A 26,644-nucleotide genomic window follows, 5' to 3' on the forward strand; every position below is an offset into this window, starting at 1 on the left:
CCAGATTTACACACACGAAACACCTAGGTTGACTCGACGAGCTTAGCATGTACAGACATGACCTGGAATACAAGAGACCGAAAGGTCGAACATGAGTCGTATGGTTGAATGCGATCAGCATGAAGTTGCTCACCATGGTGACTAGTCCGTCTCACGTGATGATCGGACACGGGTTAGTCAACATGGATCATTTATCACTTAGATGACTAGAGGGATGTCGATTTAAGTGGGAGTTCATACTTAATTTCATTAAATGAACTTAATTGTCATGAACTTAGTCTAAAAGTTGTCTTTATAAATATTGTAGATGGCCAACGTCAACCTCAATTTCAACGCATTCCTAGAGAAAAACAAGCTGAAAGATGATGGTAGCAACTATGCGGACTGGGTTCGCAACTTGAAGCTCATCCTTGAAGCAGCTAAAAAGGTTTATGTCCTTGACGCGCCGCTAGGTGACCCTCCTGCTCCCGCAGCAGCCCAGGACATTCTGAACGTCTAGCAAACGCGGAGTGATGACTACTCTCTGGTTAGGTGTGGCATGTTATACAGTTTAGAAACGGGGCTCGAAAGGCGTTTTGAGCAACACGGGGCATATGAGATGTTCCAGGAGATGAAGCTAGTTTTTCAAGCTCATGCCCGTGTCGAGAGATATAAAGTCTCCGACAAGTTCTTTAGCCGTAAGATGGAGGCGAACAGTTCTGTCAGTGAGCACATACTCAAAATGTCTGGGTTACACGGTCGTCTGACTTCACTTGGAGTCGAACTTCCGGATGATGCTATAATTGACAGAATCCTACAGTCTCTCCCACCAAGTTACAAAGGCTGTGTGCTTAACTACAACATGCTAGGGATGGAGAAGACCATTCCCGAGTTGTACTTGATGCTCAAGTCTGCAGAAGTAGAAATCAAGAAAGAACATCAAGTGTTGATGGTCAACAAGACCACTAGTTTCAAGAAAGGCAAGGGTAAGAAGAACTTCAAGAAAGATGACAAAGCTGTTGCCGCGCCCGGTAAGCCAGATGCCGGGAAGAATAAAAAGAATGGACCCAAGCCTGAGACTGAGTGCTTCTATTGCAAGGGAAAGGGTCACTGGAAGCGGAACTACCCCAAATACTTAGCGGACAAGAAGGCGGCAACGCTAAAGGTATATGTGATATACATGTTATTGATGTGTACCTTACCAGCACTCGTAGTAGCTCCTGGGTATTTGATACCGGTGTTGTTGCTCACATTTGCAACTCAAAGCAGGGACTGCGGAATAAGCGGAGACTGGCCAAGGACGAGGTGACGATGCGCGTCGGGAATGGTTCAAAGGTCGATGTGATCGCCGTCGGCACACTACCTCTACATCTACCATCGGGATTAGTCTTAAACCTTAATAATTGTTATTTAGTACCAGCTTTAAGCATGAACATTGTATCAGGGTCTTGCTTAATGCGAGACGGCTACTCATTTAAGTGAGAGAATAATGGTTGTTCTAATTATATGAGTGATATGTTTTATGGTCTTGCTCCGCTGGTGAATGGTTTATTCTTGATGAATCTCGATCGTGATGTTACACATATTCATAGTGTGAGTACCAAAAGATGTAAAGTTGAAAATGATAGTCCCACATTCTTGTGGCACTGCCGCCTTGGTCATATCGGCGTTAAGCGCATGAAGAAGCTGCATACTGATGGACTATTAGAGTCTCTTGACTTTGAATCATTTGACACATGCAAACCGTGCCTCATGGGCAAGATCACTAAGACTCCATTCTCAGGAATAATGGAGAGAGCAACCGACTTATTGGAAATAATACATACTGATGTGTGTGGTCCAATGAACGTTGAAGCTCGCGGTGGCTATCGTTATGTTCTCACTCTCACCGATGATTTGAGTAGGTATGGGTATATCTACTTGATGAAGCACAAATCTGAGACATTTGAAAGGTTCAAGGAATTTCAGAGTGAGGTCGAGAATCAACATGACAGAAAAATTAAGTGTCTACGATCTGATCGTGGAGGAGAATATTTGAGTCACGAGTTTGGCACACACCTAAGGAAGTGCGGAATCGTTTCACAACTGACACTGCCTGGCACACCGCAACGCAACGGAGTGTCTGAACGTCGTAATCGCACTTTATTAGATATGGTACGATCTATGATGTCTCTTACTGACTTACCAATATCATTTTGGGGGTACGCATTAGAAACTGCAGCATTCACTTTAAATAGGGCACCGTCTAAATCCGTTGAGACGACACCGTATGAACTATGGTTTGGCAAGAAACCTAAGTTGATTCACTTTAAATAGGGCACCGTCTAAATCCGTTGAGACGACACCGTATGAACTATGGTTTGGCAAGAAACCTAAGTTGTCATTTCTTAAAGTTTGGGGCTGCGATGCTTATGTGAAGAAACTTCAACCAGAAAAGCTCGAACCCAAAGCGGAGAAATGCGTATTCATAGGATACCCTAAGGAAACTATTGGGTATACCTTCTATCTTAGATCCGAAGGTAAAACCTATGTTGCCAAGAACGGATCATTTCTAGAGAAAGAGTTTCTCTCGAAAGAAGTAAATGGGAGGAAGGTAGAACTTGATGAGGTAATTACACCCCCTCTCGAACAGGATAGTAGCGCAGCACGGGAAGTTGTTCCTGTGGCGCCTACACCGACTGAAGAGGAAGTTAATGATGATGATCATGAAGCTTCGGATCAAGTTACTGCTGAACCGCGAAGGTCCACAAGGGCACGCTCCGCACCAGAGTGGTACGGCAACCCTGTGATGGAAATCATGTTGTTAGACAACGGTGAACCTTCGAACTATGAAGAAGCGATGGCGGGCCCGGATTCCAACAAATGGCTTGAGGCTATGAAATCCGAGATAGGATCCATGTATGAGAACAAAGTATGGACTTTGGTGGACTTGCCCGATGACCGGCGAGCCATAGAAAATAAATGGATCTTCAAGAAGAAGACTGATGCAAACGGTAATGTAACCGTTTGCAAAGCTCGACTTGTCACAAAGGGTTTTCGACAAATTCAAGGAGTTGACTACGAAGAGACTTTCTCTCCCGTAGCGAAGCTGAAATCAGTCCGAATCATGTTAGCAATTGCCGCCTTTTATGATTATGAAATTTGACAAATGTACGTCAAAACAACGTTCCTTAACGGGAACCTTAAGGAAGAGTTGTATATGATGCAACCAGAAGGTTTTGTCGACCCTAAGGGTGCTAACAAAGTGTGCAAGCTCCAGCGCTCCATCTATGGGCTGGTGCAAGCATCTCGGAGCTGGAACATTCGCTTAATGAGGTGATTAAAGTGTTTGGCTTCATACAGGTTTATGGAGAAGCTTGTCTGTACAAGAAAGTGAGTGGGAGCTCTGTAACTTTCCTCATACTGTATGTGGATGACATATTATTGATGGGGAATAACATAGAGATGTTGGAGAGCATAAAGGCCTATTTGAACAAGAGTTTTTCAATGAAGGACCTTGGAGAAGCTGCATACATATTAGGCATCAAGATCTATAGAGATAGATCAAGACGCCTCATAGATCTTTCGCAAAGTACATACCTTGACAAGATATTGAAGAAGTTCAATATGGAAAACTCAAAGAAAGGGTTCTTGCCAGTTTTGCAAGGTATGAGATTGAGTAAGACTCAGTCGCCGACCACGGCAGCAGATAGAGAGAAGATGAGTTATGTCCCCTACGCTTCAGCCGTGGGCTCTCTAATGTATGCCATGCTGTGTACCAGACCTGATATAAACCTTGCCATAAGTTTGGTAGGGAGGTACCAAAGTGATCTGGGTATGGAACACTGGACAGCGGTCAAGAATATCCTTAAGTACCTGAAAAGGACTAAGGAAATGTTTCTCGTTTATGGAGGTGACGAAGAGCTCGTTGTAAAGGGTTACGTCGACGCTAGCTTCGACACAGATCCGGATGACTCTAAGTCACAGACCGAATACGTATATGTGTTGAATGGTGGGGCAGTGAGCTGGTGCAGCAGCAAGCAAGAAGTCGTGGCAGCATCTACATGTGAAGCGGAGTACATAGCTGCTTCAGAAGCAGCTCATGAAGGAATTTGGATGAAGGAGCTCATCACCGACCTTGGAGTGGTTCCAAGCGCGTCGGGTCCAATGACACTCTTCTGTGATAACACTGAGGCCATTGCCATAGCCAAGGAGCCCAGGTTTCACCGGAAGACGAAGCACATCAAAGGCCGCTACAACTCCATCCAGGACCATGTCTAGAGTGGAGTGATAGATATTTGTAAAGTACACATGGATCTGAATATTGCAGACCCATTGACTAAACCTCTTCCACGAGCAAAACATGATCAACACCATAATGCTATGGGTGTTCGATACATCACAATGTAACTAGATTATTGACTCTAGTGCAAGTGGGAGACTGTTGGAAATATGCCCTAGAAGCAATAATAAAATGGTTATTATCATATTCCCTTGTTCATGATAATCGTCTATTGTTCATGCTATAATTGTATTAACAGGAAACAGTAATGCGTGTGTGAATAAATAGATCACAATATGTCCCTAGCAAGCCTCTAGTGGGCTAGCTCGTTAGTCAATAGATGATCATGGTTTCCTGATCATGGGCATTAGATGTCACTGATAACAGGATCACATCATTGGGAGAATGATGTGATGGACAAGACCCAATCCTAAGCATAGCACTAGATTGTATTGTTCGTATGCTAAAGCTTTTCTAATGTCAAGTGTCTTTTCCTTCGACCATGAGACTGTGCAACTCCCGGATGCCATAGGAGTGCTTTGGGGGTATCAAACGTCACAACATAACTGGGTGACTATAAAGGTGCACTACGGGTATCTCTGAAAGTGTCTGTTGGGTTGGTACGAATCAAGATTGGGATTTGTCACTCCGTGTGACGGAGAGGTATCTCTGGGCCCACTCGGTAGAACATCATCATGAGCTCAATGTGACTAAGGAGTTAGTCACACGATGACGTGCTACGGAACGAGTAAAGAGACTTACCGGTAACGAGATTGAAAAAGGTATAGGCATACCGACGATCGAATCTCGGGCAAGTTCTATACCGACAGACAAAGGGAATTGTATACGGGATTGATTGAATCCTTGACATCGTGGTTCATCCGATGAGATCATCGTGGAGCAAGTGGGAGCCACCATGGGTATCTAGACCCCTCTGATGGTTATTGGCCAGAGAGGTGTCTCGGTCATGTCCGCCTGTCACCCAAACCCGTAGGGTCTACACACTTAAGGTTCGATGACGCTAGGGTTATAGGGAATTGTTATATGAGGTTACCGAAAGTTGTTCGGAGTCCAGGATGAGATCCCGGACGTCATGAGGAGCTCTGGAATGGTCCAGAGGTAAAGATTGATATATAGGACAGATGGTTTCGGATACCGGAAGTGTTTCGGGCCTCACCGGTAACGTACCGGGACCACCAGGACCACCGGAGGTGGCCCCGGTGGTCAACGAAGGGGGGCAACGACCCCGGGAGGTAAGGTGGGCCAAGTGGGGAAGGGAACCAGCCCCTAGGTGGTCTGGTGTGCCTCCCCACTCAGCCCAATGCGTGGGGGGGAGAAAAGGGGGGCAAACCCTAAGCCAGGTGGGCCTAAGGCCCACCAGGGGTGCGCCACACCCCTCCTACCCCCCTTGGCCGCCGCACCAGCCCCCATATAGGGCTGCCCCCCCCCCCAGGAGAGGGAAACCCTCAAGGGGGCGCAGCCCCTCCCTCCCCCTATATATAGTGGGCACTTTTGGCCATTGGAGATCAGACTTTTGCCTCTATCTCGGCGCAGCCCTGCCCTTCTTCCTCCTCCTCTCTGCCGGTGCTTGGCGAAGCCCTGCCGGGAGACATCGTCTCTCCATCGACACCACCCCGTCGTGCTGCTGGATTTCTTACCCAACCTCTCCCTCCTCCTTGCCAGATCAAGGTGCGGGAGACATCACCGGGCTGCACGTGTGTTGAATGCGGAGGTGCCGTAGTTCGGCACTAGATCAGAATCGCTGCGAGTACGACTCCATCAACCGCATTCTAGCAACGCTTCCGCTTAGCGATCTTCAAAGGTATGAAGATGCTCTTACCCCTCTCTCGTTGCTGGTCTCTCCATGGGAAGATCTGAATATGCGTAGGAAATTTTTGAATTTATGCTACATTACCCAACATATGTTAGCAGACAATTGGAACAGAATGCTCGTATGCTTAGTCATTTAAGTGCTTGTGTGGATAGAAATGTCAATGACCTTAAGCTTTTGAGTAAACATGCCTCTATGGTCACCACTGAGGTAGAACAAGTACTTAAGGCTCAAAATGACTTGCTCAATGAGTTGAATGACTATTCTGTTAGAGTCGTCACTAGAGGTGGTAGAATGACCCAGGAACCTTTGTATCCTCAGGGTCATCCTAAGAGAATTGCACAAGATTCTCAAGGAGTTAGCACCGAGGCACCTAGTCATCCTAGGAAGAAAAAGAAAGATGATAGGAACTTGCATGCTAGCAACCCTGTCACTGTTACACCCGAGAATCCAAACGATGTCTCTGTTTCTGATACCGAAACACTATCTTGTGATGAACATGAGCCTAGTGATAATATCGATGGTGGTGCTCATGATGATGCTCAACCTGGCAATGATAAAGATGTGGAGATTGAACCAGTTGATCTTGATAACCCACAACGTAAGAATAGGAGATACGATAAGAACGACTTCATTCATAGGAAGCATGGTAAAGAAAGGGAACCATGGGTTCAGAAACCCATGCCCTTTCCTCCCAAACCATCCAATAAAAAGGATGATGAGGACTGATACGTCCATTTTGCATCATGCTTTCATGTTGATATTTATAGCTTTATGGACTGTTATTATACTTTGTGGAACCATACTTATGCCTTTTCTCTCTTATTTTGCAAGGTTTATTTGAAGAGGGAGAATACCGGCAGCTGGAATTCTGGACTGGAAAAGGAGCAAATCTGAGTCCTTTATTCTGCGCAACTCCAAATGCCCTAAAAATCAACGTGGATTTTTTTGGGAATATATAAAAAATACTAGGCGAAAGAAGTGTCGGAGGGGAGCAGCGAGGGGCCCAGAAGCCTGGTTGCCGCGGCCTACCCCCTGGTCGCGGCAACAGGGCTTGTGGGCACCCTGGTGGCCCACTGCCCCCCTCCTTTGCTATATGACGGGTTTCATCTGAGAAAAAATCAGGCTGGAGCTTATTCGTGGATTCGCCGCCGCCACGAGGCGGAACTTGAGCATAACCAATCCAGGGCTCCGGCAGGACGATCCTGCCGGGGAAACTTCCCTCCCGGAGGGGGAAATCGTCGCCTTCGTCATCACCAACACTCCTCTCGTCGGAGGGGAGTCATCTCCATCAACATCTTCATCAGCACCATCTCCTCTCCAAACCCTAGTTCATCTCTTGTAACCAATCCCCGTCTCGCGACTCCGATTGGTACTTGTAAGGTTGCTAGTAGTGTTGATTACTCTTTGTAGTTGATGCTAGTTGGATTACTTGGTGGAAGAGTTTGTGTTCAGATCCTTGATGCTATTCATTACACCTTTGATCATGATTATGATTATTCTTTGTGAGTAGTTACTTTTGTTCCTGAGGACATGGGATAAGTCATGCTAATAATAGTCATGTGAATTTGGTATTCGTTTGGTATTTTGATATGTTGTATGTTGTTTTTCCTCTAGTGGTGTTATGTGAATGTCGACTACATAACATTTCACCATATTTGGGCCTAGATGAAGGCATTGGGGAGTAGTAAGTAGATGATGGGTTGCTAGAGTGACAGAAGCTTAAACCCCAGTCTATGTGTTGCTTCGTAAGGGGCTGATTTGGATCCACTAGTTTAATGCTATGGTTAGACGTTGTCTTAATTCTTCTTTCATAGTTGCGGATGCTTGCGAGAGGGGTTAATCATAAGTGGGATGCTTGTCCAAGTAAGGGTAGTACCCAAGCGTCGGTCCACCCACATATCAAACTATCAAAGTAACGAACGCGAATCATATGAACATGCTGAAACTAGCATCACAGAAATTTCCGTGTGTCCTCGGGAGCGTTTTTCCTCTTATAATACTTTGCTCAGGCTCGTCCCTTGCTACAAAAGGGATTGGGCCACTTTGCTGCACCGTTGCTACTACTTGTCACTTGTTACTTTTCGCTTGCTACGTTTCACCTTACGACACCATCACTTGTTACCGCTACTTTCAGTGCTTGCAGTTATTACCTTGCTGAAAACCATTTATCAAATCCTTCTTCTCCTCGTTGGGTTCGACACTCTTACTTATCGAAAGGACTATGATTGATCCCCTATACTTGTCGGTCATCAAGACTCTTTTCTGGCGCCATTGCCAGGGAGGAAAGCGCCATTGGTAAGTGGAATTTGGTAAGGAAACATTTATATATTGTGCTGAAATTTATTGTCACATGTCACTATGGAAACTGTTCCTTTGAGGAATTTGTTCGGGGTATCTTCACCACGAACGGAAGCACGAGGGGTTGTAACTCAACCTGAGGTACCTACTGAAAATATCTTTTATGAAATTCCTTCGGGTATGCTTGAGACACTGCTAGCTAATCCTTTTACACGAGATGGATCTTCACATCCAGACTTGCATCTAATCTATGTAGATGAAGTTTTTGGTTTATTTAAGCTTGTAGGTTTGCCCGAGGATGAGATAAAGAAGAAAGTCTTTCCTTTATCTTTGAAGGATAAGGCGTTGACATGGTATAGGCTATGAGATGATACTGGATCATGGGACTACAATCGGTTGAATTTCATCAAAAGTTTTATCTTATGCATTTAGTACATCGTGATCGGAATTATATTTATAACTTTTGGCCTCGTGATAGGGAAGCATAGCTCAAGCTTGGGGGGGCTTAAATCAATGCTATATTCATGCCCCAATCATGAGCTCTTAGTGAGAAATTATCACTCAAAACTTTTATGCTCGACTTTCTCATGAAGATCGTACCATGCTTGACACTTCTTGTACCGGTTCTTTTATGAAGAAGGATATTGACCACAAGTGGAATTTATTGGAAAGAATCAAACGTAACTCTGAAGATTGGGATCTTGAAGAAGGTAAGGAGTCAGGTATGAATTTCCAGTTTGATTGCGTTAAATCTTTCGTTGAAACAAACACTTTTAGAGATTTTAGCGCTAAGTATGGACTTGACTCTGAGATAGTAGCTTCTCTATGTGAATCTTTTGCTACTCATGTTGATCTTCCCAAAGAGAAGTGGTTTAAGTATCATCCTCCTGTAGAAGTCAACATAGTTAAACCCAATCTAGTTGAAGAGAAAGTCATTGCCTTTAGTGATCCTATTGTTCCTTGTGCCTACGCTGAGAAACCACCTTACCCTGCTAGGAAAAAGTATTATTCTAAAGCTCCAACTGTGATACGTAGGGGTTACATTAGACCACTTGCACCCCCTGAGGAAATTAGAGTTGAACCTAGTGTTGCTACTATCAAAGATCTCTTAGCCGAAGACATAGACGGGCATGTTATCAAATTCTGTGAGGACTCCGATAGAATTGCTGAACCTCACGCGAAAGACAAATACGGACCTGTAGTTGGCTTGCCCGTTATTTTTGTCAAGATAGGAGATCACTGTTATCATGGTTTATGTGATATGGGTGCTAGTGTTAGTGCAATACCCCGGTCCCTATATGCTGAAATCAAAGATGAGATTGCACCTACTGAGTTAGAACCCATTGATGTCACTATTACGCTAGCTAATAGAGACACTATCTGCCCTCTATGAATTGTGAGAGGCGTAGAAGTCGTGTGTGGTAAGACGAAGTATCCTACTGATTTCCTCGTCCTTGCTACTGCACAAGATAGCTTTTGTCCCATCATATTTGGTAGACCCTTTCTCAACACTGTCAATGCTCACATTGATTGCATTAAACAGACTGTCACTGTTAGTTTCGAGGGTGTCTCTTATGAATTTAACTTCTCCAAGTTTGGAAGACAACCCCATGAAAAAGAGTCGTCTGGTAGGGATGAAATCATTGCTCTTGCCTCTATTGTCGTACCTCCTACGGATCCTTTAGAGCAATATCTGCTTGAGCATGAAAATGATATGCATATGGATGAAAGAGATGAGATAGATAAAATTGTTTTAGAACAATATCCTATTCTCAAGAATAATCTGCCTGTTGAACTGCTTGGGGATCCTCCCCCACCAAAGGGTGATCCTGTGTTCGAGCTAAAACAGTTACCAGATACTCTTAAGTATGCCTACCTTGATGAGAATGAGATATATCATGTTATTATTAGTGCTCACCTCTCGAATCACGAAGAGAAGAAGTTATTAAAAACTTTGAGGAAGCACCGTGCTGCCGTTGGATATACTCTTGATGATCTTAAGGGTATTAGTCCCACTCTATGTCAGCACAAGATTAAAACTGATCCTGATTCTAAGCCAGTTGCTGATCATCAACAGATATTAAATCCGAGGATGAAAGAGGTCATGAGAAAAGAAATATTAAAGCTTCTGGAAGCAGGAATCATTTATCATGTTGCTCATAGTGATTGCGTACCTAAGAAGGGAGGTATCACCGTCGTTCCTAATGATAAGAATGAACTAATCCCACAGAGGATTATTACTGGCTATAGGATGGTGATAGACTTCCGGAAACTGAACAAGGCAACCGGGAAAGACCATTATCCTTTGTCGTTTATCGACCAAATGCTAGAAAGGCTATCTAAACACACACACTTCTGCTTTCTAGACGGTTATTCAGGTTTCTCGCAAATACCTATTGCACAATCTGATGAGGAGAAAACCACTTTCACCTGCCCCTTCGGTACCTTTGCTTATAGACGTATGCCTTTTGGCTTGTGCAATGAACCTGCCACCTTTCAAAGATGTATGATGGCTATATTCTCTGACTTTTGTGAAAAGATTGTTTAGGTTTTCATGGATGATTTCTCCGTTTACGGTTTGACGATTGCCTCAGCAACCTTGATCGAGTCTTACAGAGATGCAAAGATACCAATCTCGCCTTGAACTGGGAGAAGTGTCACTTCATGGTTAATGAAGGAATCGTCTTAGGACACAAAATCTCTGAGCAACGCATTGAAGTTGATAAGGCTAAGGTAGATGCAATTGTGAAAATGCCTTGCCCCACAGATATCAGAGGTATACGAAGTTTCCTAGGTCATGTTGGTTTCTATAGAAGGTTCATTAAAGACTTCTTTAAGATTTCTAGGCCTCTTACCAACCTCTTGCAGAAGGATGTTCCTTTTGTTTTCGATGAGGATTGTGAGGAAGCTTTCGAAATACTTAAGAAGGCCTTGATAACCGCACCTATTGTCCAACCACCTGATTGGAACATGCCCTTTGAAATCATGTGCGATGCTAGTGATTACGCTGTTGGTGCTGTTCTAGTATAAAGAGTTGGCAAGAAGTTGAATGTTATTCACTACGCTAGTAAAACTCTAGACAGTGCCCAAAGAAACTATGCCACTACGGATAAGGAGTTTTTAGCAGTCGTGTTTGCATGTGAAAAGTTCAGATCTTATATAGTTGACTCCAAAGTCACTATTCACTCTGATCATGCTGCTATTAAGTACCTTATGGAGAAGAAGGACGCTAAGCCTAGGCTAATCAGATGGGTTCTCCTGCTACAGGAATTTGATTTACACGTTGTTGACCGAAAGGGTGCAGATAACCCTGTAGCAGATAACTTGTCTAGGTTAGAGAATGTCCTTGATGACCCACGACCTATTGATGACAGCTTTCCTGATGAGCAACTGAATGTCATCCGCACTTCACATAGTGCACAGTGGTATGCTGATTACGCAAACTATATCGTAGCTAAATACATACCACCCAGTTTCACCTACCAGCAAAAGAAGAAATTCTTCTTTGATTTGAGACACTACTTTTGGGATGATCCTCACCTTTTTAAGGAAGGAGTAGATGGTGTTAATAGACGTTGTGTGCCTGAACATGAACAGGGACAGATCCTGCAAAAGTGTCATTCCGAAGCCTACGAAGGACACCATAATGGAGACATAACTGCTCATAAGGTATTGCAATCAGGGTTCTATTGGCCCACTCTCTTCAAGTATGCCCGTAAGTTTGTCTTGTCTTGTGACGAATGCCAGAGGATAGGGAATGTCAGTAAGCGTCAGGAAATGCCTATGAACTATTCACTTGTCATTGAACCATCTGATGTCTGGGGCTTTGATTATATGGGACCTTTCCCGAGTTCCAATGGGTATACTCACATCTTAGTTGCTGTGGATTATGTCACTAAGTGGGTAGAAGCTATCCCCACTAGAAATGTTGATCACCACACCTCTATTAAGATGCTTAAAGAAGTCATTTTCCCAAGATTTGGAGTCCCTAGATATCTGATGACTGATGGTGGTTCACACTTCATTCATGGTGTTTTCCGCAAGATGCTCGCTAAGTATGATGTCAACCATAGAGTTGCATCTCCTTATCATCCTCAGTCTAGTGGTCAAGTGGAGTTGAGTAATAGGGAGATCAAATTGATCTTACAAAAGACCGTCAATAGATCTCTAAAGAATTCGTCTAGCAAACTTGACGATGCACTATGGGCTTATAGGACTGCTTATAAGAACCCCATGGGCATGTCGCCGTATAAAATGGTTTACAGTAAGGCCTGTCATTTACCTCTTGAGCTGGAACGCAAAGCTTATTGGGCAATCAAGGAGCTCAACTTCGATTTCAAACTTGCCGGTGAGAAGCGGTTGTTTGATATCAGCTCATTAGATGAATGGAGGGCCCATGCATATGAGAATGCCAAGTTGTTCAAGGAAAAGGTTAAGAGATGGCACGATAAAAGAATACGAAAACGAGAGTTCAATGTAGGTGATTATGTCCTGCTATACAATTCTCGCTTAAGATTCTTCGCAAGCAAGCTTCTCTCTAAATGGAAGGCCCCTACGTTGTCGAGGAAGTATATCATTCCGGTGCCATCAAAATCAATAACACGGAAGGTAATTTTCCTAGAGTGGTAAATGGGCAAAGAATCAAGCATTACATCTCTAGTACTCCCATAAATGTTGAGACCCATATCATCAATATCATAACTCCAGAGGAGTACATAAGGGATGTTTATCAGCCTGTTTCAGACCCTGAAAACGAAGAGGTATGTGTTTCGGTAAGTAATTGGACTCCGAAACATTTGCAATAGGAAATTTTCTCCGTTTTGGAATTTATGGAAATTAAGAAAAATAAAAAGCAGTCCAGAGAGCGCACGAGGCGGCCACAAGCTTGGTTGCCGCAGACTCCCCCTGGCCGCGGCAACAGGGCTTGTGGGCACCTCGTGTGCCTCCCGGACTCCGTTTTCTTGCGGAGCACTCCTTCTGGTCCAGAAAAAATCATCATATATATGCCCGAGGGTTTTGATCTCCGTATCGCGCAGTTTTCCTCTGTTTTCGTTTCGAGCCTGTTTCTGTTGCAGATCTAGATCGTCATGACTTCCCCAAAAGTTCCTAAGGACAAGATCTTAGAGAAGTTCATCAATCCCTACCTCACGGAAGTATTGCAGCACCCCCAATCTATCAAGATGAGTGAGGGGATGTTGCACATCCATGATGTTGAGGGGCCTAAGGAGACCGGAAGCATGGAGACGAGGCTCAAAGCAATGGAGCAACAAGTCTTCAAGTGCCAAGGGATGGTGGAGCTGGACTCAACGCCAACCACATGATGATCACGGAGTTCACCAACAATCACAAGATGGATGCCATTGACATTGGCAAGCACCTCTCCAGGCTCTATGAAAGGGTTGATCAACTCCAGGGCCAGATCCATGACCTGCAGAACCAAAACTGTGATTATGAGTATAGATTTAAATCAATACGGTTGGCTGCAGATTTGAGGATTCTGGCGACTCGTTCATCCTGCCATGATGGATCACCTATGCCTTGGAAGACGGAGGATCAAACTCATGTTGCAACTTCACCACCATCGCCACCAAAGGAAGACAACTAAGCATTGGTATGGGCAACTCCCTTGGCTTATGCCAAGCTTGGGGGAGTTGCCCTGGTATCGTATCACCTTTATATCTTTTGTTTTTACCTTTGTTGTAGTTCTTTCCTTTTCAGCTTTTATTTCTTCTCTTAGTGGAATAAATCTTTAGTGTTTTAGTTTGACTATTTTGCCTTGTGTCTCCCCCGATGTATTCGAGCTTGCGAGCTATATAATAAAGAGTATCTTAGTCAAGGGCTTAGCTTTGTGCCGTGATCAAAAGTATGAAAAGAACGATAGCATGAAAGATCATGAGATGATCTTATGGAAAGTGATAGCTTCACATATAACAAGTATGATGATTGAAACTTGTTGAGAGTAGACCAACATAGACCTCAGTCATTGTTGCAATTAATAAGAAGTAATAAGGAAAGAGAGGTTCACATATAAATATATCATCTTAGACACCTTCTATAATTGTGAGCACTCACCAAACTATTACATGCTTAGAAGTAGATGTTGGATAAGGAAGATAACATAATGAATTGTGTTTGTTTGGTTCCAAACAATGTTATATGATTAGAGATCCCTTAGCATGTGACGATTGCTTCCACCTCATATTAGCCAAAACTCCCGCACCAAGTAGAGATACTACTTGTGCATCCATAAACCTTCAACCCAGTTTTGCCATAAGTGTCCACCATACCTACCTATGGATTGAATAAGATCCCTCAAGTAAGTTGTCATTGGTGCAAGCAATAAAAATTGCTCTCTAAATATGTATGATCTATTAGTGTGTGGAAAATAAGCTTTGTACGAACCTGTGATGAGGAAGACATAAAAGCGACAACCTGCATAATAAAGTTCTTTATCACAGGAGGCAATATAAAGTGACGTTCCTCCGCGCTAAGAGGACACGCATCCAAACCTCAAAAGCGCATGACAACCTCTGCTTCCCTCTGCGAAGGGCCTATCTTGTACCTTTACTTTTTGCCTTTGTAAGAGTCATGGTGATCTTCACCAATTCCTTATTTAGCCTTTTTCTTGGTGAACGTCGTATGCTTGGGAAATATCTATATTCATATATCAACGTGGAGCTGAGTACTTATGCTTTATTCTTGTTGACTTTACCCTTGAGGTAAATGGTTGGGAGGCAAAATTATAAGCCCCTATCTTTCTCTGTGTCCAACTGAGACTTTGATATCATGAGTACCATGTGAGTTGTAACAATTGTGGAAAACAAAGAGATGATTGAGTATGTGGATTTGCCTTACAAGCTCTTATTTGACTCTTTCTGATAATATGATAAATTACAATTTCTTCAATGACTATGGACTGTTGTTGGCTACTTCTCGGTAAGGTTTTTGTTTCATACTTTGCTTTGTGAAGGAATTTTTACTTTCCCATAAGAATCTCTATCATATATTGTTGTTCTATGTGTGATCATGATGCCCTCATGTCCGTATTATGTTTTATCGACACCTTCATCCCTAAACATGTGGACATGTTTTGGGTCTTGGTTTTCGCTTGAGGACAAGCGAGGTCTAAGCTTGGGGGAGTTGATACCTCCATTTTGCATCATGCTTTCATGTTGATATTTATCGCTTTATGAACTGTTATTATACTTTGTGGAACCATACTTATGCATTTTCTCTCTTATTTTGCAAGGTTCATTTGAAGAGGGAGAATACCGGCAGCTGGAATTCTGGACTGGAAAAGGAGCAAGTCTGAGTCCTCTATTCTGCGCAACTCCAAATGTGTGACAGCCCGATGCCGAAGTTCCAGAAGATTCCCCTTCTATTCTGTTTACGTCGTTTGTCTATTTTCTTTTTTCGCACCATCATCGCATCAAGCGCATCATCTGCATTGCATCGGCATCTCTGTTGCCACCAATTTTCAAAACTTGCATCCGTATTAGTTGCCGGTTCTCGTCGTTGTCCGTTCTCAGCCCGACCGCACTCGCACGCGTCGCGACATCGTCAAAACCCTGTTTTAAAAGTTTGTTCAAAACTTTCTGTGATTGGGTTGAGATTTGACGTGCGGTGTTATTTTAATATAGCTAGGCCGCATGTCGAATTTCGTCGCGATCGGAGTCCGTCTGGTACCCGAACGGTCGACCGTAGCGGCACCGTATTCGGTCTATCGTCAGACGTTTGTCAGTGTTTAAAAAACTCCGATGTCGGGCTGCCCGTTTTTTCCTGCGTTCCCTGCCTAGCCCCTCTACACACTGCATCAACCTGCACGCAGTCTAGTTCGAAAAACCTCTCGGAACCTGGACCGGGCGGTCGTGAGCGTTGGGTCCGGATCAACCCTGTTTTACCGCAAGAAGTCATCAGCTTGTCCATTGGACTCTCTAATCTAGTTATATTTTTTCGACCATCCAACCGAATCTGAGGGTTCAAATAACAACTAATCTAACCTACCTTATATATAGACCACCTAATCTAACCTAGCCCTAGCTAACCCATCCATCAATTCCCTCGCCGCCGCCACCCACTGGAAATTTCCCCTTGGCATCCATCCCCATCCAACCACATCGCTCATACCACCTTCCTTGTTTTCCGCCGCCGTCCAACCTGCAACATCCTCCCTCTTGCCCGAGTGGACCCGTCCGCCTCCCTTGGATCCGTGCGCCGGCGCACCTCGTCTCCAAGAAGCAGGCGAGAGCTAACCTCCAGCGGCACTCATGGCACCCGTGGTTCAGCTAGCTCCACCCGTGCGCCTCCGTGCTCGACCCCGGCCTCCAGCAAGCGGCGGGCTCCACCTCTCCTCGCGAGCCCGAGCCAAGCCGACCCCGCCGTCATTCCAACAAGTTGCCGGCAGCAAGAGCTCCGCAGGCCGGACCTGGGTCCCTCCCTTCTCCTTCTTCCTGCTCTCTTCCTTCTATTCATGTCTCTCTCTCTGTCTCATCTCTCTCTCGTTTCTTTCAGCAGGCTTCCATGGTCGCCTCCCCAAGAAGCTCGTCGTCGGCCGGCCTCGCGGTGCCAGACGCCGCCACCACCGGGAATGGAACCGCGACACCAAGGTCATCTGGATCCGACTTGAGCTCGCCTTCCTGCCCATCTGTGACGCGCGTCGTCCTCCGTGGTGCTCTCCTCTGCCCCTGTTCGTCAGAAAACGAGCAGAGCCAGGATGCAGCTGCTTCGAGCGAGCATGGTGCTCGCATGCCCAGGCAGGTGCCCCGCCCCCTCGTGTGCTTCTCCCTCCTCTCTTCTCGGCCTCCTCTCCCCCCTGACTTCTCTCTCGTGCAAGAGGCCATGCCCTCCATGGACAGGAGCTGCGTTCCCGACCCGGCAACAGAGATATCTCTGTTTCACATTTCAGTTTCGTCAGGTTCGGCTGAGGATATGGCTCATCTTGCGGAAACCCCTTTTGCATCACTAATTCGCTTGTATCCCAGTGGTCAGCATGCTCGGTAGCAACAGTGAGGTCCAGGGATCAAATCCCGCTGGCGCCCCCTTTTGTTTATTTCGTTTTTCCCCTGTTGCAGTAGCAGTAGATTTAGTTTAGCTATGTTAAGTCCTCATCTATGGTCAGCTGTGCTGCAGTAGCATAGTGGTGTGGAGTTGTGCTTAGGGTACCCTAGGTTCAGGGTTCGAATCCCCCTGCACCCCATTTTATTTTTTTCTTTTAGGTGTGTGGTGCAGTAGTTGGGGTGTGTGTGTATTGTGGGGGTATGGCCCACTTGCATACACCCATTAGGGGCCCTGGTGAGTATGACTAGTGGGACCCCTTGATGTTTATATGTTTTCGTTGTTGTTGTTTTTGTTTGTTTAGTTTTGTGATGTATTTCCAAATCTGGGATATTCCAGAAGAGGAATATGCCAAATCTGGCATATCAAGAACAACCCATGTTCTTGTCATTAGCGTAGTTTGATCCTGTGTAGTTTTTTCCTTTGTTGTTTTTGGTGTTTTTCCGCACGCATTTATAGCAGTGTCATATATGGATTTGGGGTAGAAGAACCCAATGAATCCAATGGTGACACTGGATTCCAGTTATGAGCAGTTATGCAGAAGTGTCACTTTGTGATGAGGTGGCACTTGTTGACCTCGTAGGTTGGTGTAAGTGCATAGTTAGGGATTGAGCATACATGCATCATTTTACTTAGTGCTTCCTGTTGTGCACAGTGGCGAAGACAGGAATAATATCAAGGTGTGGCAGGGTTTATGAAGGCAAAAATTATAGTATAATACAAGTATACAACTATGCAAAAACTTACTAAATACTTCCTCCGTAAAGAAATATAAGAGCGTTCATATATTATTTTGCATATATTATTTTGTGTTCAGCAAATACAACCTAAGGCGTCCGTTGCTTGGAGATGGACTCGCGTAGGTGGAGGTCGTCGTTTGGTGTCATGATGGCGTCGATGGCGGAGGCACCTGCCAAGGCTGGTACCTCAATCTGATCTGAAGATGGACCAATGGAAGATGGCGGCGACGACACATGTGAGTGCGTCGGACCGATTTGTGCCCCGGACCCGGTATGTGGCTCGGTCAGGGTCTCCGGCTTTAGATGTTAGGCTTAGGTGAGAGGTCTGGGTATTTCGTCCAGCTTGCACCCCTTCATCATATGGATAGGAGTAGCAGCAGATGTTGCCAAGATGGCGGGTTCAGGCATATTGTTGTACTACTTTGTAAGGTCCTTGAGAATAATCAATAAAATGGCCGCATGCATCTTCCAGATGCAGAGGCCGGGGGTCATCCTCCTTTTCAAAAAAAAATACAACCTAAAACATTCTAAATTATATTTCCTTATGCACTTCCGCTTTTCTTCTTCGGCGCCTTCCATGTACATCTCATTTGTACCCGCCCTCATTTTCTCGCCCAACTCACAAGCAGACGGACACTACTCGCTGACTGCATCTCCATGCAAAATTATGGATTCACGAGGGTTTTGACTTTCTAGGGTTTTTAAACTTGCAATTGCCAGTTGGCCGGTTGGATCATATATCTGTGTTTCAATTCGTCTGTACAGTCAAGTCCCAACTCACAAGCATAGACCAGTCCAACACTTGGTCAACAATCAGGGCTAACACGCGGTTCAAAGTTGTACATGTACTAGTATGCATATTAAGATGTATTTGCAGAAAATATTAGGTGTGGCAACAGCCAAACCTTGCCAAATAGCTAGCACCGCCCCTGGTTGTGCATGTCTCTTGAATGTAGCTCCGTTCTTTGTTCCATGTGTTAACCGACTAGGATGAGATGTAGAATCACCGCTTCACCTCTTGCCATGTTTAACCACATTTAATATTGCCATGTATCTAATCGGGATAGACTAAATAACTCGTATGTGGAGTTTCGTCAATATGCAACTCGTTGCATATTGAACTTCACTTAAGGTGTAGTGTTTGTTTGTGTGAATTGTCATGTCGTGACTTGCATGTTATCAGCTGCTCATGCATCATATGTGTTGTGCATCGTGTGGTGTATATCTTGTGTTGATTCTTGTTTCCGGTTTCCTCCGTCTCGACAGAGTTCCGCAAGCGTGTCGGATTGTGAGGACCCGTTGGACTACGTCGGTTCGTCTGCTTCATGGAGGCATTCTTCTTCCAAGCGGGATCTCAGGCAAGATGACCATTTCCCTAGATACCATTACTATCATTGCCATGCTAGTTTACCGTTTCTATCGTTTATGTCTCGTTGCCTACCACATGTTAAATATCAGCCCCTCAACAATGCCATGAAAACCTTCAACCTGTTCGACCTAGCAAACCACTGATTGGCTATGTTACCGCTTGCTTAACCCTGTGATAGCGTTGCTAGTTGCACGTGCATTGCTTCCATGTGAAAACATGGGTTCCTTGTTATATCACCATATTAAATGCTATTTATTTTAATGCACCTATATACTTGGTAAAAGGTGGAAAGCTCGGCCTTTCTAGCCTGGTGTTTTGTTCCACCTTTGCCCCCTTAGTTCCGACTACCGGTGTTATGTTCCATAATTGAGCGCTCCTAACACGATCGGGGTTGTTATGGGGACCCCCTTGATAATTCGTTTTAGATTAAAGCTGGTCTGGCAAGGCCCAACTTTGGTACTACATTTTCCTAATCACCTAATAAAATTGCATAGGGACTTTCTGGACCCCGAGGATAATTTAATCAACCCCCGGGCCAGTGCTCCTCATGAGTGTTGGTCCAAAACAGAGCAGCTTATTAACACTACCCGGGGCAACTCGGCGTTTGGCGTGGTAACCATCGCTCATCCGTCGTGTCCTGAGAACGAGATACGCGGCTCCTATCGGGATCGTCGACACGTCGGGCGGCCTTGCTGGATTAGTTTCACCTTTGACGAAATATCTTGTGCATCGGGATTCCAGTAATGCTTTGAGTAATCTCAGAGTTGAGGTTTTCCACTAGGGAATCTGATGAGATCGCGAGCTTCGTGATTGAGGATTTCTATGCGGCTTGTGGTAATTTGTGATGGACTAGTTGGAGCACCCCTCCAGGGTTAAATCTTTCGGAAAGCCGTGCCCACGGTTATGTGGCAACGTGGAAGCTTTGTTTAACACTGGTTCTAGATAGCTTGAAGTTAATTTAATTAAAATATGCCAACTGTGTGCGTAACCGTGACTGTCTCTTTCGTGAGTTCCTTCTCCGATCGAGGACACGGTGGGGTTATGTCTGACGTAGGTAGGTGTTCAGGTTCATTCATTTGATCATCAGTAGACACGTCCGTTATGCGTAGATCTTCCCCCTCTTATTTCTTGTACTCGTAAGTTTAGCTACCAAATATATGCTTAGCCGCTGTTGCAACCTCACCACTTATCCATGCCTCACCCATTAAGCTTTGCTAGTCTTGATACCTTTGGAAATGAGATTGTTGAGTCCCCTGTGGCTCACAGATTACTACAACACCATTTGCAGGTACAGGTAAAGGTTACTTGATGCGAGCGCGTTGATTGTTCATTTGGAGTTGCTTCTTCTTCTTCTTCTTCATCGATCTAGGATGGGTTCCAGGCCGGCATCCTGGGATAGCAAGGATGGACATCGTTATTCTTTTCTTGTTTGTTTTTGTCCGTAGTCGGACCCTGCTCTTCTTCTTGATGTTTATGTAATGTACTGTTGTGACTCTGATGTAGCTTGTGGCGAGTGTAAGCCAATTCTATGTATATATCTCTTCTTTTCAGTACATGTACTTGTAACGATATCCATTCTTGCGACACGACGAGATGCGCTTCTATCCTTGACGAGGCACTCGTGCCAAATTGAGGATAGGGTCGCATTTTGGGTGTGACAAAATGCCCTGAAAATCAACGTGGATTTTTTTGGGAATATATAAAAAATACTGGGCAAAAAAAGTGTCAGAGGGGAGCAGCGAGGGGCCCACAAGCCTGGTTGCCGCAGCATACCCCCCTGGCCGCGGCAACAGGGCTTGTGGGCACCCTGGTGGCCCACTGGCCCCCCTCTTTTGCTATATGAAGGGTTTCGTCTGAGAAAAAATCAGGGTGGAACTTTTTCGTGGATTTGCCGCCGCCATGAGGCGGAACTAGAGCAGAACCAATCTAGGGCTCCGGCAGGACGATCCTGCCGGGGAAACTTCCCTCCCGGAGGGGGAAATCGTCGCCTTCGTCATCACCAACACTCCTCTCGTCGGAGGGGAGTCATCTCCATCAACATCTTCATCAGCACCCTAGTTCATCTCTTGTAACCAATCTCTGTCTAGCAACTCTGATTGGTAATTGTAAGGTTGCTAGTAGTGTTGATTACTCTTTGTAGTTGATGCTAGTTGGATTACTTGGTGGAAGAGTTTATGTTCAGATCCTTGATGCTATTCATTACACCTCTGATCATGATTATGATTATGCTTTGTGAGTAGTTACTTTTGTTCCTGAGGACATGGGATAAGTCATGCTAATAATAGTCATGTGAATTTGGTATTCGTTCGGTATTTTGATATGATGTATGTTGTTTTTCCTCTAGTGGTGTTATGTGAACGTCGACTACATAACACTTCACCATATTTGGGCCTAGAGGAAGGCATTGGGGAGTAGTAAGTAGATGATGGGTTGCTAGAGTGACAGAAGCCTAAACCTCAGTCTATGCGTTGCTTCGTTAGGGGCTGATTTGGATCCACTAGTTTAATACTATGGTTAGACGTTGTCTTAATTCTTCTTTCATACTTGCGGATGCTTGCGAGAGGGGTTAATCATAAGTGGGATGCTTGTCCAAGTAAGGGTAGTACCCAAGCGCCGGTCCACCCACATATCAAACGATCAAAGTAACGAACGCGAATCACATGAACATGATGAAACTAGCATGACAGAAATTCCCGTGTGTCCTCGGGAGCGTTTTTCCTCTTATAAGACTTTGCTCAGGCTTGTCCCTTGCTACAAAAGGGATTGGGCCACTTTGCTGCACCGTTGCTACTACTTGTCATTTGTTACTTTTCGCTTGCTACGTTTCACCTTACGACACCATCACTTGTTACCGCTACTTTCAGTGCTTGCAGTTATTACCTTGCTGAAAACCGTTTATCAGAGCCTTCTTCTCCTCGTTGGGTTCGACACTCTTACTTATCGAAAGGACTACGATTGATCCCCTATACTTGTGGGTCATCAAGGACTTTGAGCACTTTGTTGAAATGATTAGACATGTCTTTCTGGAAATGCATTTGACAGATATGCTCAAAATGTGTCCTTATGCTAAGTACACGAAAGATATTGTGACCAATAAAAGGAGGATACCTGAGGTTGAGATTTCCACCATGCTCGCTAATTACACCTTCAAGGGTGGAACTCCTAAGAAACTAGGTGATCCCGGAGTGCCTACTATACCTTGCTCCATTAAAGGAAACTATGTTAGAACTGCTTTATGCGATCTTGGAGCCGGTATAGTGTTATGCCTCTCTCTCTTTATCGTAGACTTGAATTGGATAAGTTGACACCCACTGAAATGTCTTTGCAAATGGCCGACAAATCAACTGCTTTCCTATCGGCATTTGCGAGGATGTGCCTTTTGTAGTTGCTAACGTTACTACCTTAACGGACTTTGTTATTCTGGATATTCCCGAGGATGATGCCATGGCGGTCATGCTTGGCAGACCCTTTTTAAACACTGCAGGGGCTGTTATTGATTGCAACAAAGGCAATGTCACTTTCCATGTCAATGGTAATGAGCATACGGTGCACTTTCCGAAGAAACAATATCGAGTACATTGCATCAATGCTATTGAAAAAACTTCGTCGATTCTTATTGGGAGCTTTGAATGCCCTATACCTACTGTTAAGATGAAGTATGATTTGCTTGTTGGGGATATGCACATCCCCATTGAGGTAACCTAGTGACTATTCGAAAATTATCCGGTTTTATGCGATTCAAAAAAAAGTTTGTCAAGGAGACTTGATCAACCTCATTGCCGGATTTATTTTGATGACCATGAGATGGATGAATCTAGGAGTCACAACCCTCTGTTCCGAACTTTTACCTTCGGTTGTTAGAAGAAAATGATAGATTTAGCTTTATTTTTCCTGTTTTCTGCTTTTTGCGTCCCTTAGAAAAGTGTCCCGAAAATAAAAGTTCTTCAAATGCCCTGAAAATCAAGTATGATTTTTTCTGGAATTTTTGAAAAATTCTGAGATAAAGAGCTAGTCAGGGGGCTGCACGAGTGGGCCACAAGCCCAGGAGGCGCGGGCACCCCCCTGGCCGCGCCTACTAGGCTTGTGGGCCCCACGTGGCCCCATCCACTTATTCCAGCTCCCATCTCCTTCTCCTACCTCCACAAAAAATCATTCCACAGCTCAAACCCGTGTTCTTGCTCTTCTTGCTGCGATTTTAGATCTCCTTGTGCAAAGCCCCATTCACCAAACTGTTTTGGGGGAATTGTTCCTTGGTATGTGACTCCTCCATTGGTCCAATTAGTTTTTGCTCTAGTGCCTTTTTCGTTGCGTTTTATTGCTGCCTTGGTGACCCTGTTCTTGAGTTTTGGATGTTAATTTTAGTTGGTCCCAAGTAGTTTTGATGCATGATATGGCCTCTAGGCACTTATCGGAGTAGTTGCTATGAGTTTCGTTGAGCCTTGTTCACTTTTCCTTTGAGTCACTAAAAATTTCAGAAATTTTCAGAGAAAGAAAAAGGAAAAGATGAGGAGGTTCCTAAGAGGCTCTTTAAGCCGTGACCCCAAGGATGATGGAAATGAGAAGAAGAAACCCAAGTATCCGGTCCCCCGAGTTGCTGAAGTTCGAGCGTGCGAGTGGCCAAGCGATGTGTTCTTACGTGCCACCGGTCTTTATGAGGATTTTTATTACTTGGTGGAGAACGCATGCCTTACCGCATTCGTTGAAGATAAGTGCCCACAATACCTCCTCCTCACTAATATTTTCGTGCAAAGATTTAATTTCTATCCAAGGAAGAACCCTCCTATGGTTGAGTTCAAGTTATATGATATCCCCCAGCGCATGTCACTTCAGGATTTTTGCAATGTCTGCAAATTACCTTATGTTGGGGATATTGATGAACCTCATCCACGGGACTTGGAGGCTTTCATTGATACGTTATATGATATCCCCCAGCGCATGTCACTTCAGGATTTTTGCAATGTCTGCAAATTACCTTATGTTGGGGATATTGATGAACCTCATCCACGGGACTTGGAGGCTTTCATTGATACTATTGTTGTAGGAGAGGAGAGAGGAGTATCTTGCGCTAGAGTTGCTAGCATACATTTTCCCGAGCTTTGGTATTTCTCTCTATTCGTGGGAAAATGTTTGATTGGCCGTGGGAAAGCTGGAGCGCTTAGCTCCCCAGATTTTGCGGTCTTGCGCGAAGCTCTTTATAATGATAAAACTTATAGCTTGGGCGCTATAGTGGCTCAACGGTTGAACATGAACCTTACTAAAGGCCTATTTATGGAGGTATCTATGCTACCCATCTTGCTAGACATTTTGAGATACCTATTAGACTACACGAGGAAGAAGAAATGCTTCTTCCTCAGAGATATCTAGATTATGATACCATGGTTCGCCATGACTTTCTTGATAAAGATATAAATAAGAGGGTGATTTATAACTTGGTATTTAGTCAGGGTACTCGTGAGACTATTACTTTGCATGCTCCTTCTTTGTTCAATCTTGATCTAGACAGGTACATTATTATGCCCTTGGACATCTACGCATATTGGGGCATAGCGCCACCACAGGCGTCCGTGCCCGAGCTACCAGTCGAGTACCAGACGCCAGTTTATCAGTGGGAGCCGGAGGAGCTCAGCAGCAGTGGCACCCTGAGTACACTCCGGAGTACCCCGCAGACGATTACTTAACTCCTTGGGAGTAGACCAACTTAGGCCAAAAGCCTAGGCTTGGGAAGTACGTGTTTCTCACCGACTTTACATTCATGCTCACACTTTCACTTTGATAGTCGGTGTTCACACCTTGCCACTGTATCATCCATGCTAGTTTATTTATTTTTCTCGCTTTCTTCTCGTGTGTTTGTCTAGTTTGAGAAAAACAAAAAAATTTGTTGTAAGTTTACTTTCCAGCTTGCTTAGTGGTGTTTAAAAAGAAAACCCAAAAATATTTCTCGTTCTTCTTTTGCTTGTTAGAAGCTTTCCCGTGTAAATAGTTTTCTTTTTCGTTGGGTCAAGGTAGAAGACCATGGTTACAATATTAGTGGCTCTCGCATGCATATCTGTTTATCTGTCAAAGAGTCATATTCCTTTGTCTTCTCCTTTGTGTTTGCTTGCAGATTCCAGCTTAGTCCAATGCACGAACACTCTTATTATTGTTCACATCATTCGGTCGTGCAAGTGAAAGGCAATAATGACGATATATGATGAAGTGACTGAGCCTGGAAAAGCTGGTATGAACACGATCTATTTTGTTTTTGTAAATATGACTAGCTCATCGTTTCTAATTCAGCTTTGTTGTGAGAGAAACATGTTTGCAATAACAACTTAGAGATCATAGTTTCTGATACCATGCTTAATTAGCTAGGAGCTTATAATGGTTTGTCTTGGATGCCAACATGAATTTCAAGATGATTATGATGTAGTATGATAGGATGGTATCCTACTTTGAATGATTCAAGTGGCGTGACTTGGCGCATGTTTACGCATGTAGTTGAAACAAAATCAACATAGCCTCTATGATATTCATGTTTATGGCGATTTATGTCCTACTCATGCTTGCACTCAATGTTGATTAATTTCAATGCGTATTGATGACTGTTGTCGCTCTCTAGTTGGTCGCTTCCCAGTCTTTTGCTAGCCTTCACTTGTACTAAGCGGGAATACTCCTTGTGCATCCACTTCCATAAACCCAAAGTTGTTCCATATGAGTCCACCGTACCTACCTATATGCGGTATCTACCTGCCGTTCCAAGAAAATTTGTATGTGCCACTCTCTAAACCTTCAAGTAATAATCTGTTTTGCATGCCCGAAACACTCATGTGGTGACAAGGAGTGATCACTATCTTCCATGCTAGGCGTGTTATCCTCGATAAGTGTTTATTCACTATCACTCACGAGAAAGGGGCCGGTAATTGGAATGCCTAGTTCCATGCTCAAATTGAAAAGATAATTGCAAACAAAACTCCCCCTGGATTGTTGTTGGTATGGAAGGCACCCGAGGATTCGGCTAGTCGTGGAGTGTGATTGATCGGTGGTGGGGGAGTCAAAACTTTACTTTTCTATTTGGGAACCGCCTATAGCATGTGTAGCATGGAATATGATGAAAACTCTTGGTCATTGCG

The sequence above is a fragment of the Hordeum vulgare genome, chromosome 2H (genome assembly GCF_904849725.1).
Source record: "Hordeum vulgare subsp. vulgare chromosome 2H, MorexV3_pseudomolecules_assembly, whole genome shotgun sequence".
Lineage (NCBI taxonomy): Eukaryota > Viridiplantae > Streptophyta > Magnoliopsida > Poales > Poaceae > Hordeum > Hordeum vulgare.